Source organism: Arvicola amphibius, chromosome 3 (assembly GCF_903992535.2).
Source record: "Arvicola amphibius chromosome 3, mArvAmp1.2, whole genome shotgun sequence".
In the NCBI taxonomy this organism is placed as follows: Eukaryota; Metazoa; Chordata; class Mammalia; order Rodentia; family Cricetidae; genus Arvicola; species Arvicola amphibius.
In genome coordinates, this window is record NC_052049.1 from 82,713,903 (window position 1) to 82,731,283 (window position 17,381).

General features: G+C 44.8%; 1 protein-coding gene across 1 annotated transcript in view; it reads left to right on the forward strand.

Annotated features, from left to right (window-relative positions):
* The window catches only part of Maml2 (mastermind like transcriptional coactivator 2), a 325,881-nt gene that overhangs the window by 269,090 nt on the left and 39,410 nt on the right, over window positions 1–17,381 (forward strand). The gene's annotated exons all lie outside the window — the stretch shown is intronic.

A 17,381-nucleotide genomic window follows, 5' to 3' on the forward strand; every position in this document is an offset into this window, starting at 1 on the left:
CCCATTCAGAAGATCCTTTGTAACTGATTCTGGGAGACAGACAGTATGGAGGAAGGAGAGGGGATGAAAGGAGCTGGTTCTCAGTGGACCTGTGCTCCCCAGGGACTCCCCCAGACACGCCCTCCTGTAAACAGAGTGACAGTTTGCTTATGCCCATCTGGTGGGTGAGATGTTCCTGGTATTGATGACGCCTCTAGTCCCTCAGAGTGGCGGTCACCTAGGTCAGCGGCTTTACAGAGCTGAGGCTTTACAGACCTTAATTAAAAGGGAGGTTGCAAAATCCAAGGTGAAGAGAAAAACACTATCTTGGCACAGGCAGTCCACCATTCATGGTTTCGAAACTAGAATATATTGCTGACAAAGAAAAATGTTATTTTTAAGCCTGAGTTCTAAAAACAAAGCAATCTTCCACCCCTGTCCTGTAGCTGGCCTGTTTCTGCCAGCTCCTCACTTTGAGCACAAACACATTCTTGCACTCCCCAGGGCTCAGCCAGCTTTCAGCACGGCTGGGGGCAAGTGCTCCTCCTGGGCTCTGCCATTCTGCCTCCCTGGCCTGTGCTGGGGGCCGGGCTGTCCTGCCCCACCCCGGCCTGCCCCACCCCCACTGACTGTCCCTCTTCCCCCACACACACACCAACCGACCGCCCTGGGCTCCCTACCCCAGGCTCCCTGCCTGTCGTCCTCACCAAGTTGCGCTACCTGCCACCAGGCCAGAGGACCAAGGAGAAGGAAAGGGTTCTCCTCTTTCTTAAACCTGGGCGTTGGCCTGACAGAAATGACAGCTAGGGCAGCCAAAGCCCAGGGTAAACCAAAAACTCCAGCAGAAAGGGGAAAAAAGAAACTTGCTGACAGAGAAAAGCATAAAGGGAATCGACTGAAGTCGGAGGGGAAATCTCTCACACTAGACAGCTCCGAAACTTCACTGAGTCGCCTCTCTGTGCCTGGATTTATCTTTCAGCCTGAAGGTTTCCTCAGTTGGAGAGGGTCTTCGGTTTCTGGGAATGGTGGGGAGAACCTCTTGGTGAACACTGCTTGTTCTCTGCCCCATTACATCTGAATTCAGCTGAATAGAGAAATTTTGTTGTATCCAAAAGATGCTTCCCACATGCAGCCTCTCCTTCTCCTTTCATGTGGTAGCTTTCGATCAGTGAGTTCATCTTTGAGTCACTTTTCAAAACAATTAAAAGGGCATGTTCTCTCAGTACATCTACACAGGATGGGCTGGACAACTGCAGCCCAGTTCATTTATCCCATATGAAGGAAGGTGTCAGTTGGAGGGTATCTCTTTTTGAAACTGATTACTAATGACAAAAAAGGAAGGTTGAAGAGGTAAAGGTCTCAATCTTTGATTGTCATGAGAGGAGGATCTTAGAAACCTGCGGGTGGGGGGACCCAGATGAAGAAGCAGAGGTTGCGTGAGGGGTGCCTGGATCACACCCTGAGAAAGCGCCGGGTCTGGGGGTGCCCAATTCTGTTCCCTTCTCACAGAGCATGCATCCTGTAATTCCCGCGTACGTCTTTTTATGCCAGCATTGTAGGCAAAGCTCTGCAGAACCTGGCCAAGTCCTGTGACTTGACAAAGTCATTCACCTGGAGGATCTCTGCACAGAGGTTTCTCTGAGCAAGTCAGAAAGATTTGTTTCCTAAGCACAGATCTACTCTCAGGTGCCTGCCTGTAGTGATGAGCTGTGGGCTGGCTTCCCGCCGCCCGGCTCCCGGAGGGCTAGCTTTACACCCGAAATAACAACACACAAATTGTATTCTCTTAAACACTGCCTGGCCCATTATTTTCAGCCTCTTACTCACATCTTGACTAACCCATATCTAATAATCTTTGTAACACCACGAATGGTATCTTACCGGGAAAGATTCAGCACATCTGACCTGGTGGCTGGCTTCTTCGCATCTCTCTCTGAGGAGGCACGGAGGTCTGCCTAACTTAGGAGAGGTGTGGCATCTTACTGATCCTTCTACCTCACTTCCTCTTCCTGTTCTGTCTACTCCACCCACCTAAGGGGCGGTCTATCAAATGGGCCAGGCAGTTTCTTTATTAGCCAATGAAATCAACTCAAACAGAAGACTCTCCCACATCATTTCCCCTTTTTCTGTTTAAACAATAAAAGGCTTTAACTTTAACATAGTAAAATTACATATAACAAAAGTTATCAAGTAAGAATTAGTTACAATATTATATCCATTTTATCTTTTATCATAACAAAGGAAAACTTTAACTATCCATTCTTCAACTCCATCAAAGACTCCAGAAGGATATAATATTACCTAAGTAAATAAGAAGTAAGCAACTTACAAAACTCTAGAAATGACAGAGACATCTCGCTGCCTGGACAGTCACCCAAAGTTCCTCTGTACCGTTGGGGCATCCATCTTCGGCCTTCAGGCCCATAGTTTCCAGCAGACATTTCCATGAAGCAAGAAATTTCAAAGGCAGTTCAGTCAGTATCTGCTGTGTCCTGCAGAATGTCTCGCGGACTCTTTCATGAATCAGGAATCCCAAAGAATCATCTCACCTTTAGGCAAGTTCAGCAGTCCTCTCTCTGTGGGTTCTTTGGGTCCAGTTTCTGCAACAGTCCAGGCAAGAGCAGTTTCTTGCCCAAATGACTGTCAAACTCCATAAGGATCCTCTTCGATGCCCATTTTCCTCTTGAAGTAGCTAGTGCTGCCAGGAGCAGATATGTCTCATTGTCATGAAAAGCCTTAAGTTATTAAAACATTTAAGTAGAATATTCTGTAGTCTTTGAAAGATATTAGGAATGCCTATCTAACTAAAATATATCTCTATATATCTAGAAAATCTAACTAACATGACTATAAGCTTTACTATTATCGACAATTATCCATTAACAACCTATATTTCCTAATTATACATTACATTTTTAAAAGAACTACACAATCACAATACCTTAATCAAGATCAGAAATACATAACAAGATTGACCTTAATATCATTAACCAAGTTGGATTCACAACAATCCAACTTATTTATATCTATATCATCTCCCCCTTTAAATGTAAAAGAACATTTATAAACAATATTTGGGAATATGGGCGCAGTTATTTCTCTCCAAACTGCTTCCTGCTGAATGGGGGCACTGTTAATCCGATCTTCTATGGTGTAAACTGTGTGCCAGGTTCATCTCAGTCATCAGTTGGGTGAAGTACTTTTCTGAAGGTGTTCACAGCAACCTTTCAGGAGGGCGTGGTCTATCATACCACATTGGGATAGAAGCAATCCACAGTGTCTCATCCTCTGTGAAAACAAAAGGAGAATCTCTTTTCCAAAGTATCATATCCTTAGATCCAAATTCTGAAGTCAAGGTATTTTCAAAATGTCTATGGTGGATTAGTTCAGCAACATTTATAAACAAATATCTTTTAGCAGCTGTTGCTTCTTCCTCAGCATTCAAACAATTCAAAGAGAGCATAATAACATACAGTATCAAGATTCTCCATATATTTTCCATCTTTATGTGGCTTTATTTTTACCTCTATTTCATTTATTTTTACTTTTACTTTTTGAGACACATTCTCTGTATATCTCTGTCCTGGAATAACTCTGTAGACCAGGTTGTCCTTGAACTCTCAGAACTGTCTCTGCTTCCCAAGTGCTGGGATTAAAGGTGTACGCTACAACACCTTGAACTCACAGAGATCTGTCTGTCTCTGCCTCCCAGGCACTGGGATTAAAGGTGTGTGCTACCACACCTCGAAGTCACAGAGGTCAATTTACCTTTGCCTCTCAAGTGTTGGGATTAAAGGTGTGTACTATCACACCCAACTACTTTCTTTCTTCCTTTTTTACCCTAAGAACTTTAACCTTTAGCTTGTGTATATTTTTAACACACTGTAAAACATTTAGAGGTTTTCTTTGTCTTTGAATCTCTCTTTACTTTATCTTTCTTTCTCTCTTTCTGACCACACAAGTCTTTAAATTACTGAGCAATATGGGTAGGATTCAAGCCGTGGCTTTGCCAGCTAGATCCATCCCATTCCTTAGCTTTCCAGCCTCATGGCAGAGGTATTTGCTAGAGCCATTTTTATTACCACAACTCTGTGGCGTTTCAAGGTACTTGCCAGCAAGCAAGCTGCAACAGTGTTAAACAACAATCAAAAGCTCCATAGTCAGGACCGCCTGCTTGAAAGAGTAGGAGTTTGCCCTGGCAGGACGGCCCAGAAAGCCGGCATTTTAAAACAGCACAACTTTTTTCTTGCTACAGCTAAAAACCGAAAAACATGCATTCAGCTTTTCATCAACACCTTTTAAGTGTTTCGTGGCAGGACCTCTTAAAAGAGCTGCAGGTTTTTGCAGCTAAAGCTGAGTCAGGAAGCCTCTCTTAGATGAGAGCGCTTGCTTGCCAGACCCGAAAAATAGAGCTTTACTCTATTCTTTCCCAAGCTTTCTCAAGCTTTCTGCAGATTCGGTTATCCACGTGGGCGCCATTCTGTAGTGTAGCTGCGGGCGGCTTCCTGCCACCCTGCTCTCGGCCATCTGCTAGCTTTTGCCCCAAAATAATTACACAGAAACTGTATTCTTTTAAACACTGCCTGGCCCATTATTTTCAGCCTCTTACTCACATCTTGACTAACCCATATCTAATAATCTTTGTAACACCACGAATGGTATCTTACCGGGAAAGATTCAGCACATCTGACCTGGTGGCTGGCTTCTTCGCATCTCTCTCTGAGGAGGCACGGAGGTCTGCCTAACTTAGGAGAGGTGTGGCATCTTACTGATCCTTCTACCTCACTTCCTCTTCCTGTTCTGTCTACTCCACCCACCTAAGGGGCGGTCTATCAAATGGGCCAGGCAGTTTCTTTATTAGCCAATGAAATCAACTCAAACAGAAGACTCTCCCACATCACCTGCCCTCCAGCCTGGCCTGAGGCTTGCTTGAGGAAGAGCAGGCTGGGTGTTGCTCAGCTCTGACCTGTCCTCAGGGCGAGGAGCCCTGTGAGCAACACCCATGCTTCTGCCCTGACGGTGCCCGTATATCAACCAGCCAATCAAAAGCTGGGAATAAATGTCTTTTATAGTAGATACAGATCAAAGGGTTAGTAGGCTCACTTTCAGGTACACTGACAACTTTTTTCTTTTGCTCTTAACACCTCATTTCCAAAGTGCTCAGCCACACTCAACTCTGAACAAAACTGCAGATAAACAAGTTGCCAAATCTTTTTTTCTTGCCTAGCTGCTTTCCAGCAGTGATCTGCAGGAGCCGCTCTCTCCTGGCTGTTGGGCAAACCCTTTCCAGATCCAGATTTATTTACGATATAGTGTTCTGTCTGCATGTGTGCCTGCAGGCCAGAAGAGGGCACCAAATCTCGTAAGAGATGGCTGTGAGCCACCATGTAGTTGCTGGGAATTGAACTTAGGACTTCTGGAAGAGCAGTCAGTACTCTTAACCCCTGAACCATCTCTTCAGCCCAAAATATCATTTTCTTCTGTTTTTTTCGAGACAGGGTTTCTCTGTAGCTTTGGAACCTGTCTTGGAACTCACTTTTGTAGATCAGGATGGCCTCAAACTCAGAGATCCACCCGCCTCTGCCTCCTGAGTGCTGGTATTAAAGATGTACACCACTACGGCCTAATCAAACTATTCTTATTGAAAACCCACTGTGTACCAAAAATTAAGGTTTTTCTTTCGGTGGCATTTAAAATGTAATGGGAATTCCCGATCCTAGATCAGTGCTTGGAACGTTGCGCGCTTGATAACTGAATGAAGAGCAAAGAAAGGGAAGAAGGGGAGAAGGGGAGAAGGCTGATCTCCCACGAGTAGTGGGACTTGGGCAGCAGGCCTGAAAGGCTACAACAGTGAGAAACATGATAACTATCTCCATGTCACGGCAGACAGACCACGTGTGCTCAGTCTGATCCTAACTTCTTGAAACCTCTCAGGCCAGCAGTGAAACCTTGCAAAATGCTGAAGCAGATACCGATATTGTATCTCTGAAATTCTTTTGCAGTAGAGAAGGTCTCTCTGTCTCGTAGACACCTCAGAACTCCTACAACTGAAGAATCTTTGCACCCCATTGTTTTATCCAACCCTTGACTAGCACACTGTCCTGGACTTCTACCACAGCCTAAGCCTTCAGATTCTACAGTTATTTCGGAAATTTCCCTTTGGGTGCCACACCCATCCTTATTCCCCACCCTCCTTTCTTGTCACTCAGTTCAGAGACGGTGATGGTCACCTCTCTCCTCTATGAGCCACAGTCAGTGGCTGACACACACATAGCATCTTAAACAGGGAATCCACAGTTACAAAGATGCTTAGAGAATCCCCATCTGCACGCCTCCGTGGGAAGTCCTCTGGTTCTTCCTGTGAGGATTCTTACTGTGTGTCTCAATACTGTCTTCAACTGTGTGTTCCTAGAAAGAAGGTGTTCTACCTCTGTCACCCCAGAGCTCAGCTTCTGTTCTGTACAGTATTGTGCGTGCAACAGTTGCCCTGTGACATCTCTTCACCTCGGAGATTCCAGCCAGACAGCCGACTGTCTGTGGTGTCTGTTTTACCCAGATGTTAGAGGGATTTCTCACGACTGCTATTCCTCAGCTGGGAATCTTCTGAGCTTCTCACCAATTACTTTACCAGCTGTGCAGCACACAGACTCCTGAGCTTTTCCCATTATATGGGATAACCTTGTCACCCTGTCTCCCACCAATGGCCATTAAAGTCCGTTTGGCCTCCCTGTGGCTCTTCCTCGGTGTCCCAGGTGGCAACATTTATTTTTCTTGCTGTAACTTGAGAAGTGTAGAAGGATTTTTGTCATTCCTCCTCCTGGCCCTCCACCCACACACTTTTGTTTTTGATTTTGGTTTTTTGATGGAGGATTCCCATTGGCTAATAAAGAAACTGCCTGGCCCATTTGGTTGGCCAGCCCTTAGGTGGGTGGAGTAGACAGAACAGGAAGAAGGAAGTGAGGTAGATGGCTCAGTCAGATGCTACACCTCTCCTAAGTTAGACAGACTGCCATGCCTCTGCTCAGAGAGGGAGACGCAATGAAGCTCCAGCCCAAGATGGATGTAAGCTAGAAACTTCCTGGTAAGGCACCACTTCGTGGTGTTACACAGATTATTAGATATGGGTTAGTCAAGACGTGAGTAAGAGGCTGGAATTAATGGGCCCGGCAGTGTTTAAAAGAATACAATTTGTGTGTTGTTATTTCGGGGCATAAGCTAGCCGGTGGCCGAGAGCAGGGCAGCGGGAAGCCGCCCGCGCAGCTAATCACTACAGTTTTTGCTTTTTTTTCTGAGACAGGGTTTCTCTGCATATCCCTGGTTATCCTGGAACTAGCTCTGCAGGCTGGCCTCAAACTCAGAGATCTACCTGCCTCTGCCTCCCAAATGCTGGGATCAAAGGTGTGCACCACTACTACCTGGCTATGACATTCCCTTTTTAAAAAATACATATTCATGTGTTTATTTAGCATGTGTGTGCATGTGGGGGTGTGTATGTGCAGACACAGTGTGGCTCGGAACTCATGTAGATATAGCAAAACAACTTTCTGGAATCAATTCTCACCTTCCACCTTATTTAGTAAGGGTTTCTCTTATTTCTGTTGCTATGCTGTATATTCCAGATGATAGTTCTGTCTCTACTTCTATAACTATGAGCCACTTCATCTCTCTCTTTGTGTGTGTGTGTGTGTGTGTGTGTGTGTGTGTGTTCCAGAGATCTCACTCAAGTTGTCAGACATACATGGCTAGCATTTTTACCTGCCGAGCCATCTCTCCAACCCCAGTCCTTTAGAAGTACTGCCCTGCTTCTGGACAGAATGTTTGGGCATTCTGCTTGAACTTCCATGTCCATAGTCTCTCGTCATTGTGCTGAATCTGCGACAGAGAGCAAGATTTGTCAGTTAGAATTCTAATCTGTGTCTGATGTTTTGGGATCCATGCCCATCACAGCTCTTTCTCCTCTAAGGTCAAAGTGGAGGAACTGCATTAAGGTAGTCAACACAAGAGAAAATGTCTTTCTGTGAGCTCCGAGCAGAAGGCTGCCTGCACTGCAGAATGTTAGGAATTAGCTGATACTGAACATGGTATTATCCGGGGCTTAACTGAGCTTTGCGGTTTGGGTAAAGGAAAGACATGGAGAAATAGCTTCACAGAGTAGCAAGCTTGGGCTGGGGGGATGAGTCAGTGGGTCAGGCACCTGCAGCACAAGAATGAGGATCTGAGTTCGCATCCCCAGAACCCACGTGAAGTCAGGTAAGGTAGCACACATGGGTAATCCCAAGGTTCCCTCCTCTCTCTCTGCCTCCCAGTTCTTGGATTATAGGTAAATGCCACCACACCCACTTTTTAACACCCATGCTGGGGATGAAACTCATGCTTGAGCTCTTTATCAAGTGAGCCATCTCCCCAATCCAATTGAACCCTTCTTCTGAATCTAGACCACGAGTTTTAAATGCTTGCATCTTCAATCCCAAATTCAAATACCATCTTCTCCATAGAGTCCATGTTCTTCTCCAGGAATTCTTTCTATTCTTTCACTCATTCAACACATATTTATCAAACACCTACAAAATGCTGGGTCCTGTTCTCAGTGCTCAGGTTGAAGAAGAGACACATATCCTCTGCTGGGCTGTGACGTTTCAGGGGGTGAAAGAGACAACGAGGTAAAAGAGACTTGTATATAAGAACTCTGGGCTGGTCTGAAAGCATTGAGCAAGATACTGAGTCAGAATGATAGCCTCCTGCTCGTGGTAAGATATGAAGGAAGCCCCTGTCCTACAAACACCACGAGAGAAGCACAGAATAAGGAGCATAGGAAGAACACTGCAAGTGGCAGCCACTGTGGCAGGCACTCTGCAGCAAAGCAAACCCGGGGTGTGCATTTCACATGAACTTCAGGGGAAGCTCGGGTCACTAGCACGTTTCCTCTTGACAGAGAGAATCTGGAATGATCAAATGACCAAGCTTAAACATTGAATTTATCCAATTTAGTTATATTTTTAATGTCTTACCCTTTCCTTAGATCATTACTTTCTAGTGTCTGTTTAGGAGAATACATGTTGAACAGAATTATACAAAAATCTAGTTATACCACACACACAAAAGAGTTCTACAGGAAGCTAAAAAGATGTGTATATGTACATACACATACATACATACATATATAATATAGATGTTGTAAGTCTCAGCAAAATAAATAAATGCATTTAGAAATTCCATTTCATTAATCTCTTACTATAACCACACCCTACTCCTTCTGTACGGAACACACACTGCTGGTAGTCAAGACAGTGGAGTGTTGTGGAACTCAATTTAGACTGTGATGCTCAAATTCTTTTATTTTTCTATTACCTGAATGCTTAAGTATTACTAATCTAGACCCTAGTCAGCATCTAAGAACACAGATTTCCAGCCTTCTCCTACCCAGTCACCGTCTTTCCCACAATCCCCTCCTGGCTCATTTGGGTCTAGCGATCTTCACACTGTTAACCAAGCTGCCTCTGGGATATTTTGTCATGGTAGGACTGGGAGTTAAAATATCAAGGGGTCAGTTTATACAGTTTACAATAAACAAAATTTTGTCAGTGAACAAGATTCAGATAACCAGAGAGCACTCTCGACAGGAGTATGCCTGATCTTTGTGGATGAACAGCATTGGCGTGCACTCCCTCTGGGAGCAAGGATTATTGTTTCTGTCTGGTTATTTCTGGTCTCTTCCTCCTTGTGTGCTCTGCAGACTGTCCTGTGCTGTGCTACTGAACATAGCCTTAAGACTGGAAAGTTGCTTCATCAATTGGTCCATAGGTCTTTGCTCCCTGACTAAGAACTAAAGTATTTGTTTTTTGGTTCCCAGCCAGTAGTAGATATAGATGCATGTTTCAACAGCAAAGCTAAACCTGCAAGTAGCTATCCAATAAAGTTCTGGCTTACAGTCGTTTATAATGTGCCTTTGCGTGTGTGGACAAGAGAAGGGCAGTCAGGACAGCATCCTTGGGCTTTCTTTCAGACAAGATCAGCCGAAGATTCTGTAGCCACTGGCGATTTTCAGGAGAGAAAAGAGCAGTGATTCTCACAGTATTGTGGGTGTCGTTTAGATTTGCAGGTTTAGAAGCAACCGAGAAAGTGCAAAGCCAATTTCTTTCCTGAGACATTAGTTGCTGTGAAGAAAAACAAGCCAAAGTTTGGTTTGTGGGCAGAGATATCCCAGCATGCAGCTGGCAGCTGGGCAGGCAGTGAGCCCTGGCATGGGCCCAGGTACCTTGGCTCCTTGCAACAGCAGAAACAACCTAGCTGATGCTGGGCTCTGATCAGATTTCCAGAAACAGATTCAGAATGATCTGCTTAGTTTTATTTACTTATGACTGTACTTTGTGTCCAGGGTTACAGTCCTCTGGACTGGGAATGGAGGTGGGAAGACAGTCCTCTGGGGCTGGGAAATCCCACAGAAGCTGTTTAGTAGGTTGAAACTGGTACCAGCAGCATAGACGCTAACAGTCAGGGCAGACCAAACACAGGAGGCTTATAGCTTTGTGGGTTTCTGCATTGTGTTTACACCTGGTCTTCTTAGGTCAATGTCTAATTCAAAACTGATGTGATGAGCCGGGCGGTGGTGGCGCACGCCTTTAATCCCAGCACTCGGGAGGCAGAGGCAGGCGGATCTCTGAGTTCGAGGCCAGCCTGGTCTACAAGAGCTAGTTCCAGGACAGGCTCTAGAAACTACAGGGAAACCCTGTCTCGAAAAACCAAAAAAAAAAAAAAAAAAAAAAAAAAAAAAAAAAAAAAAACTGATGTGATGAATTTTGATAGGGAATTCTCTACTCACTGGCAAAATAAGGCTCCACTGTTTGCAACCTTGTCATTGGCCCCTAAAATATGTACTCATTTGGGTTTCTTACAACCACTGCCCCTGTGACCAGCCAAGTGACTCAACCAACCCCAGGGACGTGAGTGAGGGTGAAGACCGTGTTCTCTGCAGCTCTGTCCTGGCAGACAAGCATCTGAGATGAGGAAATGCTCAGCTATTCCTTAAGGGAGAGGAACTGCAGCCCTCCACAGTACCAAGGCATACCTTCCTTCTTCTGTGATGGTGCGGTGCACACCACAACTATTTTACCATGTGTCTGTGTGCATCCTTGGTGGGTGTATCATGCTACAGGGCTTCAATCGCCTGTTCAGTGACAGATTTGCTCTTTCTTACCTGTTTACTACATGTGCGCCATCTCAGAGAAGAATTTTCCACAAAATTCCTCAGATAAGCATAATATTGTATTAAAGCAAAAAGAAAAAATGCCATGCTGATCCACTTGGGGTGCTTTCTGTTGGTTTTTGTTGTTCTTGTTTTTGTTGTTGTTTTTGGTGTGTTGTAGTTTTGGTTGTTTGGGAATTGGAATTTTGTTCTTGCTTCTCTGCAAACTTTCTGTGGCATTTTCCATGCATATTTAGTTTTGGTGGACACTCCTTCTACTCCCGCCTGGTACGCTGTGGATTCACTGCGACTCTCCGAGACTGTTAAATAAAATATACTTTGAATCAAGGGGCCCAGATAGCAACTAGCTGACCAGAATCAGCCATAGAGAAACAAGAAATTCAGACAAAGAAGATTTAGAAAAAGGAAAGGACGGGGACTTGGGTTTCATGCTTATTTTGGTTTTGGGATGAGTGAAGGGGTGTGTCTCTGGACAAAAAGCAAAGTCAGCTGCTTGCTTCTCCGCTTCTCTGATCTAGCAGGTTTTCACCTCCACATCTGACTTCTGAGTCTTTGTTGATAGATAGAACAATAGAAACTTAGTTTAAACCTACATATCATGACCACGGCAGGGTGTTTGTTGACTATGAGCCACGGACGATAATTAAAATATCAGCGCAGTCATGCACAGCCACTAAGTCAATGGAAATACATCACTGATGTGTTTGTGTTTCAAGATAGGGCTCACTAAGTAGTCCAGCCCAGCCCAGGATCTGTGGTTCTCCTATTTCAGCAACACGAATTTTGGATTCCAAGCCCCTACCACCGTGCAACCTGACTCATTATTGTGTTGAGATGGTTCGTTTTTCTGATGGTTCCGTGTGCTTTGCACACATCACACCACCATTTCTATATCAAGCCCATCCCTTGGCTGCTGAGGAGTATGCTCTGTAAGCATTAGTTCAAAGACAGCAAAACTGAAGACCACAGACGCCATGGAACCCACTCCCGGTCACGACTGGAGCCAGGACTTCACCCAGCTAGGCAAGCACATTACCACCAAGCCATCAGTCACCCAGCCTGCCCTAGGTGTTCTGATGCCAGTTTGTGCCTTTCCCTTGCATTTCGTTGTTGGATTTCAAAAAATAATGAAACCCCTCAAGCTCTCTCAAGTAATGAAAGATTTTCTCAATGAATGCATAGTCTATAAAAGCGTCATGTTGAGAAAACAGACTGGAGAGAATGGGGGTTGGGGTATCACCTTCTGCATCCCGAGACTTACTGGCCTCTTGCCACATTTTTTAATTAATTAATTTATTTTTTATTTCTTTATAAATAATACCATTCAAAATTTCCACTTCCTCCCCTCCTCCCATTTCCCTCCCGCTCCCGGACCACTTACCCTTACCCTTCCCCCTCCAGTTCTAAGGGAAGGCAGGGTACCCTGCCCTGTGAGAAGTCCAAGGCCCTCCCTCTCCCCTCCATCCAGGATTAGGAAGGTATGCATCCAAATAGAATAGGATCCCAAAAAGCCAGTACATGCACTAGAGACAAATCCCAGTGCCATTATCATTGGCTTCTCAGTCTGACCCAATTTTCAGTCACATTCAGAAGGTCCAGTTTGATTCCATGCTCGTTCAGTCCAGCTGGCTTTGGTGAGCTCCCATTAGATCAGGCACACTGTCTCAGTGGGTGGACCAACCCCTTGTGGTCCTGACTTCCTTGTTCATCTTCTCCCTCCTTCTGCTCTTCAATTGGACCTTAGGAGCTCAGTCCAGTGCTCCGATGTGGGTCTCTGTCTCTATCTCCATCTGTCACTGGACGAAAGGACTTCTGTAGCTTTTCCCCGGTGACTTCCGCCCACACAGAGCTGTGAGCTGCCCTGATGCCAGGGATAGACCCAGCCTCCTGATCTCCCATAGAATCCACACCCTCCATGAAAGGACTTCAGTCACTTCAACAGAGCGCATTATTCCAAAAAGGTAGTGGGCGTGCCCAAATCACGTTGTTAAAATATGAATTACTTACACTTGAAACAAGACCCTGCCAGCCTGCTTCTGTCTCCACACCCTGAGGTGATGGAAGCTGATGTGTTTTGACCTCCCTGTTCCTGAACTGTGTGTCTCCTTGCTGGCTAGCACAAGATTCTGAGACTCGTCAGGCAAACTCGTTTGATTATTTAGGACTTAAACTTAGCCAGTGCTTCCTCAAGGTGTGTCTTCACCCACGGTGTAAGTCTGCTCCTAAAGCCAGATCCTGGCCACTGAGGACGGTTCGAATAATTCAGAAGGTCAGACAGCACTTGGAATCTGGTTAACAAAAGCTTTTAGGTACTCCATAGTCCCTGCTGTGGCCCAGGGCAAATATTGAAATCCTTGGAGTTAAACATGAACAAAAGGAGCAGGCCCCATGATCGGACCATGTGCTAATAACTCCACTCACCCAATACGCCATCTAGTCCAAATGCAGCCAACCAGAACAGTTCCAGTCCAGTGCTAAGGAATAGCACCCACTGTGCCCTCAGGACAAGCAAGCCTTCACATCTTCTCATCATGCTTACATATCTGAGGGAGGCAGGGGGTTTTGAGACAGGGTTTCTCTGTAGCTTTGGAGCCTGTCCTGGAACTAGCTCTTGTAGACCAGGCTGGTCTCGAACTCACAGAGATCTGCCTGTCTCTGCCTCTCTAGTGCTGGGATTAAAGGCATGTGCCACCACCACCAGGCTTAGATATTTTTAAATGTTTAAATATCAAACAGGTTTTGGTGGAAGGAATTCTGGGCACTGGTGAAGGGCTGCTGAGGTTTGTTCCCATTATTTTTTCTGCGTGGACAAAGCCTTCTGTGTTAAATGAGAAGCAGTGCTAGTAAGGCAGGGAAGTCACCTGTAATTAAACAGTTCAAAAACTTGTTTGTCAAAGTTTTAAAACAGAAGAAAACACATACAGACACACACACACACACACACACACACACGCACGCACGCACACACACACACACACACACACACACACACACGCACTAATGAGCTCCAGATATTTCAACAATTGCCCCAACTGCTGACTGTGTGGAGCACAGGCAAAATGGAGTCAGACTCTGCCCTGCTCAGAGCCAGTGTGTGAGTCATCAGTCGGAGGACAAACCCTGGCTCCCAAGTGGTCATTATGTTGTCATAAGCCAGCACCACCCATTCCCTGCCCCGAAGCCACCTAAAGCAGTAGGGCATTTGGGGCCTTGAATTACTTGACTGTAATTATTACACTTAGAGTTCATAGACGCATTTAGCAAAGTAGATTAAGTGATTACACTCAGACTGGTATAAGAAAAACAGTTAATAAGGAATTCTGCTCTTGCCTACAGAAAGGAAAATTCAAGGGAGGGTCAACTGCAGGAGGCACAGGGCTAAGAACAACCAGGAAGCAAAGATCTGCCTTAAACCTTTGTACAGTGTTCTCTGTTCCTCTGCTTAACAAACGTAGCTTTCTCGTCTTTGATTCTGGGAACGGTGTCAAGCCTGAGAAACAATTGGAAACTTGCCGCGCTGTAGCCCATCCCCTGCTGGTGGTTCCAACTGGATCCAAATGGAAGATCTCACTTCCAAGTGCTCTAAATAACACGATAAGAGCTGGGACTCAGCCAGCAAAACCTGGAGGCTGACATAGTCCTCTGTCACCAGGGTTTCTAAGAGGTGGCCCAGGGCACACTGGCGAGTTGGCTCTACTAGGACATAGCCCCCAACTACTGCTTTCTCTTCCCATGGACCATCCAAAACAGAAATCAAACAGCCACAATCCCCTGGGGCCCATGTTTTCAGAAACCCTTCTTGAGCATCAACCTGGTTCAAGATCCTGTACCTACAATCCCTAGGGAAGCTATTACCAAGCATTCCTTCTGCCACTCTCCTGTTAGACATTTTGGCAGGCAATACAGTGGAGGGAAGGAGGGCATGGTTCTCTGTTGGCTGGAACTTACAACCTAGAGGTGACAAGCTTTGCAGAAATCACTGCAGTGTAAGATCATACCGTGTGACAGAAGTTGTAGCAGACAGACTGCCCTCAGGACAGGTAAGAATGAAAAGTGTTGAAAAAGAAAACTGAATAGCAGATAACCCACCTGGGCGTCACTGACTTAGTCCTTGCCAGTTGAAGGAAGTATTTACATAATATTCTTAATTTTGATCTTTAGGCTAGAAGGTACTTGTAGATAGCTTAGGGGCATTCCCTTGCTTTTAAAATTGTCATCATTTATATACTATGAAATTAACCTTTTGAGAATATTGTTTCCTAAGTACTAACACCTGTACAAACACAATCTAGTAAGAGAACTTTCTTACCACCCAGTAAGTTCCCATGATGCCATGAAATCATGTGACCTCGGCCACTGGTCAGTATAGTACACAATACTATAGTGTTGTGTGCTGCACAGTTCTGCCCAAGTGGAATGAGAGTATGTATCCTGCTCCTGTCATTACACAGTGCCTATGGGGTTCACACCTGTGGTTGTGCATGCCAGTGGTTCAGCGCATATAGGCAAGTGGTTCGGTGCCATTTGGTACGGAGATATTCTCCTGTTGGAGTACGGTGCAACATTTATCAATTCAGTAGCTGAAGGATGTTTCAGTTGCTTTCCAATTTGAGTTTTATGAAAACATAATTTTTTTGTTTCACTTGAGTAAATACTTAAGAGTGAGGCTGGTGGATCATATAGTAATTATATATACAACTTTATAAGAAAGTTCCAGACTTCCAAAGTCGCAATGTTTCATTTTCCTACCTGCTTGCTTGAACAGTTCGCTAGACCTTAGTACTGGAGGATTTGGAGACAAGTTCTCCCTGGAATGGCCTAGGCTCAGAATCCTCCTGCCTCAGCCTCTACGTACCAGTATTATAGGTGAACATCACCACTTCCAGATCTTTTTAATCTGAGAGAATGTAACACACAGGAGGACTCAGAGAAAGAACATTTGTCCAACTTAGGATACCAGTGTGCCAAGGTCTGAGTCATTTAAGACAGAAACCAAGCAACTGCTGGCAAATACCTTGTCTTGTGCTCAAACCAATCGTTTTATTTAGTGAATATTTTTGTAATTTTCCCAAGTTATATACTCTGAGAAAAATCACTAAGAACCATTTTTGTTATCAAAACTATGAAGGAATACTCATTCCTTTCAGACACCCATGCAGACAAACTGATGGCCTCACGTGTCCCACGATGAAGACACTGGCATCATATTTTTTCCTTTTACTTGGCTTTCAAAATACTAATTAGTAGTTTCTCGGAAAGTTGTACAAGCATACGTACACACAAATGTGAAGAGGAACGATCGCCTCCGTTTCATAGGTTCCTACAAAGAACCTGCGGAATGAGATATGGACACAGAAAAGAGCCGTTTACAAGGCCATTTCTTCAGCAATTACTAAATATTAATTGAAGATAGAGAAAGAAAACATTACCAAATAGAATGTGGAAGAAAAGGCAGGATGATGATAATGGAATCAACTTGTTGAACACTGACCCATGATTTTCGCATAGATCACCTTGCTAAGTACTCATGATAGCCCCAGGTCATGTCAATGCCACTATTGTCCTCATGCCACAGAGACAGCCAGATCCAGAAGAAAACCCAGATTGGGGTTATTCCCCATCTATGATTCTATCTGCTTCCCAAACTTATGGTATTGTGGAGTTCAGAAGAAAGATGAGCAGAACATGTCATAGACCTCTGTTGTTGAACCTTTTGGTACATAAATGAGTGTCAGGGTCACTAAAAAAGATCTACGGCACTTTTGACACCATGACCTTTGAACTTCAAGTGCCCTTGGGTCCTGCTTTATAATTTGCACCCCTGTCTCAGTGAGATTTTGTAGGGGTGTTTCCACCTGGTTCTCTGTCTAGTCAACTGCTTCCCCTCCATGTAGGGCTGCATCCTGTGGAGAACTCTGAAGACTGTATGAGTTCTTCCACCTACAGAGCTGACGTCCCGAGCTCTTCCCATGGTAGGTCTCTGTGGCTGTGCTTGCTCTGGAGGATTCTTGTCACAGCAGCCTGTGTTACACACTCTGTTCTTCCCTTAGTCTCATACAATATTTATGGGTCTATATCTGGAGTCAACATTTTTTGCTATTATGTTCATCTACTCATTTTTTCTCAAAGTCAACTCAAATTAAATAAGTTACAGTGGTTTTTACTAAAAATGCTGGTAAAAATCATTCCCCTTCTTTAC